This window comes from Prionailurus viverrinus, chromosome A2 (assembly GCF_022837055.1).
Source record: "Prionailurus viverrinus isolate Anna chromosome A2, UM_Priviv_1.0, whole genome shotgun sequence".
In the NCBI taxonomy this organism is placed as follows: Eukaryota; Metazoa; Chordata; class Mammalia; order Carnivora; family Felidae; genus Prionailurus; species Prionailurus viverrinus.
The window spans coordinates 3,330,531-3,343,593 of NC_062562.1; the positions used below are offsets into that span (position 1 = coordinate 3,330,531).

Consider the following 13,063-nt stretch of genomic DNA (forward strand, 5'->3'; position numbering starts at 1 on the left):
CCCCTTCCCACCCCCCACCAGTCATGACAACCCAAAATATCTTCAGACGTTGTCCAAGATAGGAGATACACAGTGGGAGGAAAGAAGCATTTTCTCTTGGGCTGGCTAGAAGTCTTGCCTTCTGTTCCTGGAGATCCTCGCCCACGAGAAGGGCATAAAAGTGTATTTCTTTGCAGCCAGATGCGTACATCTTTCAAGTAGGTAGTTTAAACATTCCATACAGAGGGGGCCTGGGTGGCTCAGTCGGTTAAGCGTCCGACTTCAGCTCAGGTCATGATCTCGCGGTTTGTGAGTTTGAGCCCCGCGTCGGGCTCTGTGCGGACAGCTCAGAGCCTGGAGCCCTCTTTCGATTCTGTCTCCTCTCTCCGCCCCTCCCCTGCTCGTACTCTGTCTCTGTCTCTCTCTCAAAAATAAATAAAACGTTTAAAAAAATTTTTTTTTAATTCCATACAAAAAGACTCATTTAATACCAGAACAAAGTGGCAGATGGTACAAAAAAATCATTCCATCAACATGCTCAAGGTCAGACGGTCTGCACTTTGTAAGAACCGGCTACCTACGGCACTTGAGAAGCTGTTGAATATGCAAACTGCAGAGAGGAGGTGGCTTTGTGGGCAGGTACAGCCCTGTCCTGAGCACGTCCCCCCAAGCCACAGGTGGGGTCTCCCCACTTCTGCCTCATGCGGGGCCTGAGCAGCAGGTACACAGCATGCTGCTCAGGAGGCACCTGCCAGAACTTTCCATATGCTTCTATCACCGCAAGGGCTCCCACCTCTGAGGACGAGTGAAGAATTTGTTGAAAACTTCTTTTTTTTTTTCTTTTAATGCAAAGAAAAACTGCTAACAGATGAATATAATTTGCCTAAAGAAAGCGGAAGGCAGCGCGTGAGTGTTTTAAATCTGTTGAGTGTTGGTTTGACCCCATCTTTGTTGATGAGGAATATTCTGTGACGTGGCCCATCCCCCTCCCAAAGACTTTGGCACCACGAGAGCTGCTGGCTGGATCCACGGATCTGTGGCCTGTGCCTGTGGCGCTTTCCTGTTTCCCTGACTCGGTCCTTACCACTAGATGTCCCCAGAGCCATGTGATGAGTGGCACCCCCTACTTTTCCTCTCCCACACGAGGAGGAGACGTGAGAAGTTCCAGTGTGTATTTCCTGGGTCTCCAGCTCTCTGCCTTCCTGACAGAACTGACCTTCGGAATTATTCTGCAGGAAGTTGCGCAGTCGAGGTCTTATGCACAGTTCCTCCAACGTCCGAGTCAGTCATCTGCACACCGTGCGCCCCTTTGTTCCAATCTGAAGCCAGGAAGTGGGTAACTCCAGTGGTAGGAGCAGGAAAGCATTGGACCTGGGCTCTTGGTGGAAAGAATCCACTAGTGATGAAGCCAGCGAGCTGAGTCAGAGGCCGGCTCCTTGCTCACGGGCAGGAAATAACTGTGCTCCACAGTCTAAGTCTTACGAAAACCCGGGGAGCCCGTGAGAGTGTGAGGTAGACAGCGAGCCCATGCTCGGCTCACCGCGGCCAGAATGCGACTTCCAGAGTGCAGATCATCCGACACCACGCCAAGTTTTCACTTTGACGTGCTTCCTGGTTTACTGCACTATTTACCATGTGCTGTCTGTCACCCTGCTCAGCATATGGTGTGTAGGCCCAGGGTCACAAAATTTTTTCCGCAAAGGACGAGAGGCTTTTCTTGCAACTACTACACTTTGCTGTGCTGGCACAGGAGCGGCCATTGCTAACACGCACGAGTGATGCTGGTTGAGCACTAATAAGACTTCATTTCTTAAAAAAAAAAAAAAAAAAAAAGGCCATTACAAAATGTCCTATGGACTATAGTTGTTGGTCCTTGGCTCATATAATTTAGGTTTGATGAAGGGATGTGGTTTTGGAAGGTGGGTCGAAAACTTACACTGTCTGGGGTCAAAGTCTTGAGGTCCCAGGCCCTGGAACCACTGCAAAGGTCCTGTGGCCGCATCTCACCAGCATGAGAGAACTGGGGGGGCCATAGGGGATGATCCAAATTGTTAGGAGGATGAAGCTGCCAGCATTTAAAGACAAATGGAGGGGCGCCTGGGTGGCTCAGTCGGTTAAGCGGCCAACTTCGGCTCAGGTCATGATCTCGCGGTCCGTGAGTTCAAGCCCCACATCGGGCTCTGTGCTGACAGCTCAGAGCCTGGAGCCTGTTTCAGATTCTGTGTCTCCCTCTCCTTGACCCTCCCCCGTTCATGCTTTGTCTCTGTCTCAAAAAATAAATAAACGTTAAAAAAAATTTTTTTTTAAAGACAAATGGAAATATCATCTGGCCTGAAATGACAACGGTGCTCCTGAAGTTTAAAAGGTTACAAATAAAATCACCAAGTCCCGGAATCTCAGAAGCCAGGCACAGCCCTTAAAACTTAAGACAGGACGGGCGCCTGGGTGGCTCAGCTGGTTAAGCATCCGACTTCAGCTCAGGTCATCATCTTGCTGTTTGTGGGTTCGAGCCGCGTGTCGGGCTCTGTGCTGACAACTCAGGGCCTGGAGCCTGCTTCAGATTCTGTGTCTCCCTCACTCTCTGCCCCTCCCTAGGTCATGCTCTGTCTCTCTGTGTCTCTCAAAAATAAATAAACATTAAAAAAAAAAGACAGGAGTTTGGGCATAAGGGGCAGATCACTTTGGGAAGTTGTACTGCATTGAATAGTGACCCCCAAAACTCATGTCCACTCAGGATCTCTGAATGTGACCTTATTTGGAAAGAGTGTCTTTGCAGATATAATCAAGGTAAAGGATCAAGATGACCTTTAGGTCGGGCCCTAAATCCAGGGACAGTGTTCTTACAACAGATAGGATAGGACACACAGGGAGGAAGGCTGTGTGACGACAGAGGAGGAGACAGATGGATACAGCGACAAGCCTAGGAAGCCAAGGATGGCTGGGGCCCCCAGAAACCAGAGGAGGCAGGAAGCGTCCTTGTCTGGAGGGAGCGCAGTCCGCCGACACCTTCTGGTCTCCAGAACCGCGAGAGTAAATTTCACGTGTTTCAAGCCACCCGGTCTGTGGGACTTAGCATGGCGACCCCAGGAAACTCATGCAGGGATCCGTGCGATGAAGAGCACAGCTGGGACAAAAGCGTCCTACGAGACGGCTTCTGTGTGGTACGCGGTGCCACGCACAACCCAGGCAGCTGATATTTACCAACTAAACAAATACCTTAGTGCCTCTTCAGGATTACAGCCCACACTGAATTGTAGGAAATTATATATAGTGAACATCCACATAAAGCTTCAGAACATTTACAATCTACCTGGTTATTTTATTTTATTAAAAAAATTTTTTTAATGTTTCTTCATTTTTTGAGAGAGACAGAGAGGCAGAGCATGAGTCGGGGAGGGGCAGAGAGAGAGGCAGACACAGAATCTGGAACAGACTCCAGGCTCTGAGCTGTCAACACAGAGCTCGATGCGGGGCTCAAACCCACGAACCGTGAGATCGTGACCTGAGCCAAAGTCAGACATTCAACTGACTGAGCCACCCAGGCGCCCCTACAATCTACCTGGTTACTTTAAGGATAAATAGGACTATTCTGGGAAATGTAATCACCTTTGGTGACTGACCATTCTGCTCTCTGTGGACACATCCCTTCATGTTAGTATCAGACAGACAGACTCACAGACACCATGTAGGTCAGCCTGGCTGCCCCAATACATTGACACACAATATGCCTGTCTGCAGAGGGCGTGAAATCCTCCCTTACCCATCTAAGAGGTGGTACATTGCATAGAAGCTGATCCAGTTTCCTGAATTTTTAAAAAAAATTCAGGTCCATTATTCAAGGGCACACACCTATTTAAAGACACTGGGGGGCGACCAAAGCAGGCAGACACTGCCAGCGAGCCCACCCTTGAAAGATTTCTGCCAGTCAGACTGATGATTCTGGAGTTTTGCCAGGGGCACACTCCATGAATGTTTGGGTGGCAGAAAGCAGCAGTCTGGTTGTCTTGAAGTGTCAGAGAAGAGAGTTCAGTATGTTAGGGGGAATCCTGGAAGATAGAGAGCCACAGAGGGGGCGAGCCCCCAGATCTGCCTGGAGTCCACCCAAATCTTTGATGAGGTGACTAAGCCACACTTGTGTGGGAAAGACACCAGGGGTTTTGGAGAAAAACCAGCAGCTCAAAGATGGACAAACTAAGAGGAGAGTTCAGCTGCTGAAAAAGGTATATTTGCATGAGGGGCAGGGTTCAAGTCCAGCCAAGTTAAACACTAGCAAGGGGAACACAGCAGGATCCAGAAACTCTACAACATAGCATTCATGATGTCCAGGACCCAATAAAGATCATGAGCTATGAGAAGAAATAGGAAACTGTGACTCGTACCCAAGAAAAAAGGGGAAGAGTCGATAGCCAAACCAAGAGAATCCAGGTGATACAGACAAAGCAGCTACTAAAAATATGGCCAAGAACTTGAAGGAAGTTATATGCACAATAAAGGAACATACAGGAATCTCCACGGAGAAAGACCAACTATAAAACAAACAAACACACAAGTAGAAATTCTGGAGTTGAAAAGTACAATAACTAAAATGGAAATGTCCCTGAATAAACCTAATAGCTGATTGGAGATGGCAGAAAGAAGAATCAGTGAACTGGAAAATAGATCAATGGAACCCAATCTAAAGAACTGAGAGAGAGAAAAGCTGAAGAAAAATGAACAGAACATGCGGTCTAACATATATGTGACTAAAGTCCCAGAAGAAAAGGAGAGAATGGGAGAGGAAAAACGTGTATTTGAAGAATGGCCAAACATCTCTTAAATTTGGTAAAAGATATCAACTTATAGAGAGGCGCCTGGGTGGCTCAGTCAGTTAAGCAACTGACTTTGGCTCAGGTCATGATCTCACAATTCGTGGATTCAAGCCCCACATCGGGGTCTGTGCTGACAGCTCAGAGCCTGGAGCCAGCTTTGGATTCTGTGTCTCCCTCTCTCTCTGCCCCTCCCCCACTTGTACTCTCTCTCTCTCTCTCTCTCTCTGTCTCTCTTTCAAAAATAAACATTAAAAAAATTTTAAAAAATCATCAACTTATAGATCCAAGAAGCTCAACAAAGCCCAAGAATGACAAATACAAAGAAAACCGACTTAGATGTGTTACGGTTGAACTGCTAAAATAAAAAAAGAAAAAGAAAATCTTGAAGGCAGTCAGAGAAAAACTACACATGATCTGTAAGGGAACAATAGTATGGATAGTAACCAACTTCCCATCAATAATAACGGTGACCAGAAGATAATGGGATGACATATTTATGGCGCTGAGGAAAACCTGCCAATCTAGAATTCTATATCCAGCAAAACTGTATTTTTTCCTTTTCTTCTCTTAATTTCTTTTTTTTTAATTTTTTAATGTTTATTTATTTTTGAGAGAGAGAGAGAGAGAGAGAGAGAGAGAGAGAGAGAGAGAGGCAGAGCATGAGCTGGGGAGGGGCAGAGAGAGAGGAAGACACAGAATCCGAAGCAGGCTCCAGGCTCTGAGCTGTCAGCAGAGCCTGGCACGGGGCTCGAACTCATGAACTGTGAGATGATGACCTGAGCCGAAGTCCAATGCTTAACTCAGTGAGTCACCCAGGCACCCCTTCTCCTCTTAATTTCTTTAAAATACATCTATTTAACAAAAAAATATTATAACACTCTACTGTGTGTTTTTATGACATATGTAGAGGTAATCTATACAACAACAATAGCACAAAGGAAGGGGAGGGGTAAATGGAATTAGGCATGCAAGGTTCTTGCATTTTACATCATGTAGTAATCTCGTTTGTGATAAATTAAAGATGCATCATGTAATCCCTAATGTAATCTCTGAAAAAATTAAAAAAATATATAGCTTAAAAACTAATGAAGAAGCAAATGAAATTCTAAACATATTTGATTGTCTTCAAAGAAGGCAGAAAATGAAGAACACAGGAACAACAAAAAAGATGAAGCAAATAGCAAAATGGCTTTCCTAAATTGAGGTATATTAATAATTACATTAAGTATAAATATATGAAACACTTGAATGAAAAGACAGAAATGGTCAGCCTAGATAAAAAAAAAAAAAACCAAGATCCCATGGTAAGTTGCCTTTTTAAAAGAAATCCTCTTTAATTTTTTTTGATGTTTATTTTTGAGAGAGAGAGACAGAGAGAGACAGAGCATGAGCTGGGGTGGGGCCGAGAGAGAGGGAGACACAGAATCCAAAGCAGACTCCAGGCTCTGAGCTGTCGCACAGAGCCTGACGCGGGGCTCGAAGTCACAAACCATTGAGATCATGACCTGAGCTGAAGTCAGACGCCCAACCGACTGAGCCACCCAGGCACCCAAAACAAATCCTCTTTAAAGTTGATTTATTTATTTTGAGAGGGGGGTGCAGAGAGAGGGAGAGAGAGAGAATTCCAAGCAGCCTCCACACTGTCAGCATGGAGCCCGATGTGGGGCTCAGACCCACGAATTGTGAGATCATGACCTGAGCTGAACCAAAAGCAGTACACTTAACCGACTGAGCCACCCAGGAGCCCCCAAAGAAATCCTCTTTAAATACAAAGGCACACAAAGGTGGAAAGTAATCGAATGGAAACAGACATACCATGCAAACTCTAATCTTAAGAAAGCTGGAGTGGCTGTAATGAGGAGACAAAACCAACTTCAAGACAAGGAATATTACTAGAGATAATGAGGGACATTTCATCCTGATAAAATTATCAATTAACTCATCAGGATGACCTAATCATGACAAAGGTACATGCAGCTAGTAGTACAGCTTCAAATTACCACAAAGAAGAAATTAACAGACTTAAAGGAAAAAATAGATAAACAGTCACAGTGGAGATTTGGAGTGGAAACACTCTTCCCTTTTGATAGAAACCAAACAAAAACACCAGTCAGGATACAGAGTATCTGGATGACACAATCAACCACAGGGACCTAACTGACATTTATATAACACAACAAACCAAACCTGAACATTCTTTTCAAATGTGCAAGGAATATTCGCTGAGGTGGGTCATATTCTGGGCCATAAAGTAAATATATGTATTTTGACAACAACGGAATAAATTAGAAGTCAGTAAGATATCTAGAAATACGCTAAGTATTTTGAAATTTTTAAATACACCTCTAAAATAACCCACAAGTCAAAGAATAAACCATAAGAAAAACTAGAAAATATTTTGAACTGACTGATAACGAAAACATCACATATCAAAATTTGTGGGATGCATATAAAGCAGTGCTTAGAGAGAAATGTTTAGCTTTATAAACTTAAGTTCAAAAGGATGGCTTAAAAATCAGCCATTCAAGTTTTCAGCCTTAGAAAGCTACAAAAAGACAAGCAAACCAACTTTAGTAGAAAAAAGGAAATAATAAAGTCAAAAAATAATGAAAGAAAACTCCACAAACCATGGAGAAAAAACCAACAGAACCCAAATTTCTCCAAAAGTGAAATTTCTTCCAAAAAGAAATGAGCTATAAAGCTATGAAAAGACCTGGAGGAAACATAAATTTATACTATTAGGTAAAAGTAAATTTATACTATTTTATACTATTTATACTAATTTATACTATTAGGTAAATGCATACATGCTGTATGATTCCAACTATATGACAATTCTGGAAAAGGAACAACTATGGAGAGGGTAAAAAGATCAGTGACTGCCGGAGGTTTAAGGGGAAGGAGGGATCATAGGTGGAGCACAGAGGATTTTTTTGGGCAGAGAAACTACCCTGTGTGAAGCTACGTTACCGTGGTGGACACATGTCATCATATATCTGTCCAAACCCACAGAATGTACCATATCAGGGGTGGACCTTAATGTTAACTATGCACATTGAGTGATAACGATGTGTCAGTGCAGATTTCCTCTACAAATGCACCACTCTGGGGCGGGGGTGGGGTGGGGTGGGGGGATGTTGACGAAGGGGGAGGCTGTGCATGTGTGAGGACAGAGACGACACGGGAGATCTCTGTATCTTCCTCTCAATTTTGCTGTGAACCTAAAACTGCCCTAAAAAAGATAAAGTCTTAGAGAAAAGATTGCCAACCCCCTATAAAAGATTGATAAGAGAAAAGAAAGGAAAAAAAACCCAAATTGCCAATATCAAAAGCAAAATGAGATATATCATAAATCTTATAGAAACCAAAATGATAAGGAACTATTATGAACTTTAGCCAATAAATTCACCAACTTAGATCAAATGAACACGTTTTTTAAAAAACACAACATACCAAAACTGACACAAGATGAAATAGAAACTGTGGATGGAATATCTAACAAAGAAATTGAATATGTTATTGAAATCCTCCTTACAGAGGACACTTCAGGCCCAGAGACTTTCACTGTTAAATGCTATAAAACACTGCAACAAAAATTAATACATCAATTCCATCAGAAAATACAGAAAGGGATACTTCACCCATTTTAGGAGGTCATCAAAACCCTGATACTGGCGAGGTGGGTGGGGGGATGTGATAAATGGGAGATGGACGTTAAGGAGGACACTTGTCGTGATGAGCACTCATCGTTATATGTAAGTGACAATCACTAAATTCTATTCCTGGAACCGATACTACACTATGTTAACTAACATGGATTTAAATAAAATTAAAAAAAAAAACCTGACACCAAAACTTGATAAAGACATTATAAGAGAAGTATTTAGATCAATATCTCTCATGAACACATATAGAAAAATCATACAAAATATTATAAATCAAATCCAGCAATATGAAACTAACAACCCATACTTACATTTTCAATTTTTTTCCCCCTAATGAAGCCCCAGCTCCTTCCCTCCTCAAATGATTTTTGACAAAGGTGACAAAGCAATTCAACAGAGAAAGGAAAATTGTTTAAGCAAATTATATATCCATATGGGAAGAATAAAACAAGCGAACTTCGATCCCTGTCCAATACCTCACACAAAAGTGATTTTAAATTAGATCACAGACTTACACAAAGAAGTCAAAACTATACAACTTCTGAGAGAAAACATAAGGGCATAGGCAAAATTTTTTTAGACAGAATGCAGAAAGTAATAAGTATGACTGAAAAACTCAATAAATTTGATTTGTGAAAAATTTAAAACTTCTGTTCATTAAAAGACTTCAACAACACAAACCAGTAAGCCACAGTCTGGGAGAAAATATTTGCAAAACAAGTAACTGACAAAGGGCTTTTATTTATAATATGTAAAAAGCTCCAATAATTCAATAATAAGAAGACAATCTAATGGGCAAAAGACTTTAACAGGCACTTGACAAAGATATCCAGATCCCCAACAAGTATATGAAATAATGCTCAACATTGTTAGTCACCAGGGAAATGCAGATTAGAACCACAATGAGATACCACTAAACACTCACTAGAATGGCTAAAATAAAATCTGACAACAACCAATGTTGTGACCACAGGGAGTAATCGTAACTCTCACACACGTGTGGAAATGTAAAATGATACAACCATGTTGGAAAAAAGGTTTGACAGTTTTCTAGAAAGTTAAACCCACCCTTTAGCCCAGAATGCATCTCCGAGGTGTTCATCCAGGAAATATGGAAACATGTCTACACGAAACCCCGTATACACAGGCTCACAGCAGTTTTATTCACAACAGCCCCAAAGTGAAATAACCCAAATGTCCATCATCGGGAGAATGAATGAGAAACTGTAGGCTGTGCTAGATTAAAGATGCAGACTGTAATCCCTAAAGCAACTACTTAAAAAAAAAATACAAAAGATGCAGCTAAAAGCTAACAGGGGAACACCGCTGAGATATTACTGATTAATCTAAGAGGATGAACTCTGAAATATACAACCCCTGGGTGAATTTCAAAGTCATTATGCTGAGCGAAGGAAGCTGTATCCAAGAGTACACGATGTAGAACAGACAAAACTAATCTAAGGTTTTTTAAAAAACAAAAAAACTCAGGGATCCCTGGGGGGCTCAGACGGTTAAGCATCTGACTTCGGCTCAGGTCATGATCTCGCGGTTCGTGGGTTCGGGCCCCGCGTCAGGCTCTGTGCTGACAGCTCGGAGCCTGGAGCCTGCTTCCGATTCTGTGTCTCCCTCTCTCTCTGCCCCTCCCCAGTTCACGCTCTGTCTCTCAAAAATACATAAATATTAAAAAAACAACAAAATCAGATCAGTGTAGGGGGCAGGAACTGACGGGCAAGGGACAGGCAGGAACTTTCCGGGGAGGTGGACGGACACATTCTCCATGAAAACAGGGTATGCATTACATGGAACACTCATTTGTCAAGAGGCGACAGTCAAGATTGGTGCATTTACAGTATGTAAATTTTAACCCAGAAAACCCTGTAAAAATATAGTAACGGAGTGGAGGTTGGGGGTGGGCAGGAATACGTGGCATGAGACTGGCAGAATGATGATACCTGTACAGCCCAGTGATAGCTGCACTGGGCTCATTATACCGTGTGCTGATTTGTAGATGTTTGAGTTTTCCGTGATAAAAGGTTAAATAAAAACCCACCCGGCAATTAGCCGTCAGTCCAAAAGGGTATGTGCAGGCACATTTTGTCACCGCCTTTCTCTGCATGTGCTGGCTTGCCATGCGAGCAGCCCTTGGAGATGAGGGCAGGGGATCGGGGAGTCCTTCTAGAAGGTGTGAGGCTGGATGTGAGTGACCCCTCCACCCGGCAGAACAGGGACCAGCAGGGGAAGGGGGAGGGCTGGCCCCAGGGACAAGGGCACCAACCACATAGGATGTGAGGTCGGGGAATCCCTAAATTCTGCTTTTCGCCTTCTCCGCGCAGCTGGTCAGGCTCCTGAGTGATGGCAGTCACCCTCGACCCCTTGGACACGCTCTGGTAGGGAAGAGTGTGGGTCTGTGCTTCTGCTCTGAACTTGAACTTGCAACGGGAACTGGGAATCAGTCTGTCTGACTCCCCGCTTGCTCCCTCAGCTTCGTTTGCCTGCTCCCCTAAACAGGAGAACCCTGCCCAAGGCGGGGGCCTGAGCATTCTTCCTCTGACTCCCTTCATCTGTGGCCACTTTCCACTGGGCTCTGGGGGCCTCAAGATGGTCAGTGAAGAGGAGAGAGCCCTCGAATGCGAGCCATTGCCCAGCCTGTGAGGTTGGCTCAGAATCGCGCCCAGTGTGTTGTTTGTAAGCCAAGCAGGTTTCGTTGGCCACCTGGTCCCTGATGAAGACACACTTGGGGAAGGAAGTGGGCAAGAACAGCCTCCTTGGTGCGACTGCCCCCTTCTGCGGCTCAGGCCTGAGAAGGCTCATCCGACCTGGGGGCCCTGCCGGCGACACTCGGCAGGGGGAGCCTCTGCCCGGGTTTCCCGAGTGTAAGTGAGGGGCAGCGGGGGACCGGCGGGCAGCAGCCTGGATCACGCCCGCCTGATGAATGGATCTGCCCTGGGCACAAAGGGAAGAGGCTTCTGTTTACAGGAAAATACTCCGGTTACCTAGTAACCAGTAATGACAGGAAAGGAAACGCAGAAAAAGCTGAGGGCAGTTCTGGGCCCTGCTCCTGGCCGGGCGGGCGCTGACTCACCACAACCTGAAGCAATCTCCTTTCTATTCCTGTTCCTCCGTGTGCGGAGCGGAGGGGTCGCCTGCCTTACATAGGTCGGATCGGTATTTAGAAAACATCTTGTCATCTCTGCAGGAACGGGGGTGGGGGGGGGGGGTGGGGAGCAAGAATGGCGCTTTTAGCTACCTTCGTTCTGATTGGCCAGTTAACTTCCGCTCTGGGGAGACACAGGGCCTTTCCCTCTTCCTGTGGGGAGAGACCCGAGGCCTCCTCAAAGCTCTCAGTTCATGCTCTCCTGGTCCCTGGTACTGGTGGCACCAGGGTCCCCTTGCCCCCGAGAAAGCAATTCCTATTTTCCCGTGAACAAGAAGCAACAAGTCCAGAATGCCCTCAGAGAGTACCGTTGTTTCCAGCCCGGCTTCTGCCCTGATGCCCGTTTGACATTCCGAGTGTCATCTCGGTGGCCAGAAAAACCATGTCCATTTGCTTCTCTTGGACCTCCTTCAGTGTGGGCGCGAGGTCTAAGGAGCCAGCGATGCCCACTTTAGATTCTGTCCCAACTATCCCTGCTGGCGTCGGGATAGCCCTGCTCAGCTCCAGGCACCCGGAAAAGGCTCGTGCACTTGGAGATCTAAATGTCCATCTCCTTGCTGAAAAGTGTACTCGTTAACACATCCTTTCTCGCTCTCGGATCCCCGCCGAGGCACCCACCCAGTGGGCACTAAAGCAGGGCTCCCAGCCTGGGCACTGCAGACATCAGCCCGTTTCTCCGTGGGGGACTGTCCCGGGCTCTGTGGGGTGCTGATCAGCATCCCCGGCCCCTCCCACCACACACCGGGAACACCCTCCCTCGGCCCTGAGTCTCCAGACACTGGCGACCGTCCCCTGGGGGAACGATGGCGGCCGAAGGAGAGCCACCGCTCTAAGTGAAGTGCAGTATCCGAGAAAGGAGTTGGACAGACGGCCCTTGGGTAGACGGCACATGTAGACAGGTGACCAACAGGAAGGACAACAGAGGAGGACGCTGCAGTGACCCGGACACAAAGTAACCGCAATTCTGCCCAACGGGAGGCAGAACTGGAGGCAAAAACGTGGGCCCTGCGGAGGCTTCCCCCGTTTCTGGGGGGTATCCAGTCTCAACTGCCAGCAAGGGTGCCCCATTATTCCTTCTTTGCCTAAACCCTTCGGACGCCCCGTCGTTCCTCAATTTTTCATTTTTTTGTTCTGCAGCAGCCGACTCTGAAGGGTCGGAGCTGGCTCCGAGTTTCTCTGGAATGAAGTATCGACAGAACTCAAATTCCTTTTTCTGTTGGTAAGAACTGGGCTTCTGTTCCTGTTTTCTTCACAGCAGCCAAACGTTCCCTCGCCGTCCAGCAGAGGAGCGGGCCCGAGCCCTGCAAGTTGGCCGTCTGAAGGGCTCCAGGCAGGACGCAACGGGTGGGACAGGCTACTCTCATCACAAAGGACAGCGGCCTTCCCCCCCGCCCCCCATCGCAATGGGGCAACACCCACTTACGTTCCTCCCTAAAGGACACGATTTGGCAATTAGT

The 13,063-nt window shown here is 45.8% G+C and overlaps 1 protein-coding gene across 3 annotated transcripts in view; it reads right to left on the reverse strand.

The window, feature by feature from the left end:
• The window catches only part of RFX2 (regulatory factor X2), a 90,534-nt gene that overhangs the window by 38,702 nt on the left and 38,769 nt on the right, over nt 1–13,063 (reverse strand). For 2 of the 3 annotated variants that reach the window (XM_047848649.1, XM_047848648.1), the window contains exon 1: nt 11,535–11,553. The exons of the other annotated variant lie outside the window; for it this stretch is intronic. The gene's annotated coding sequence lies outside the window, so the exon portion shown is untranslated. Of the gene's footprint in view, nt 1–11,534; nt 11,554–13,063 lie in introns of those variants that run through there. 3 annotated transcript variants of the gene reach the window in all.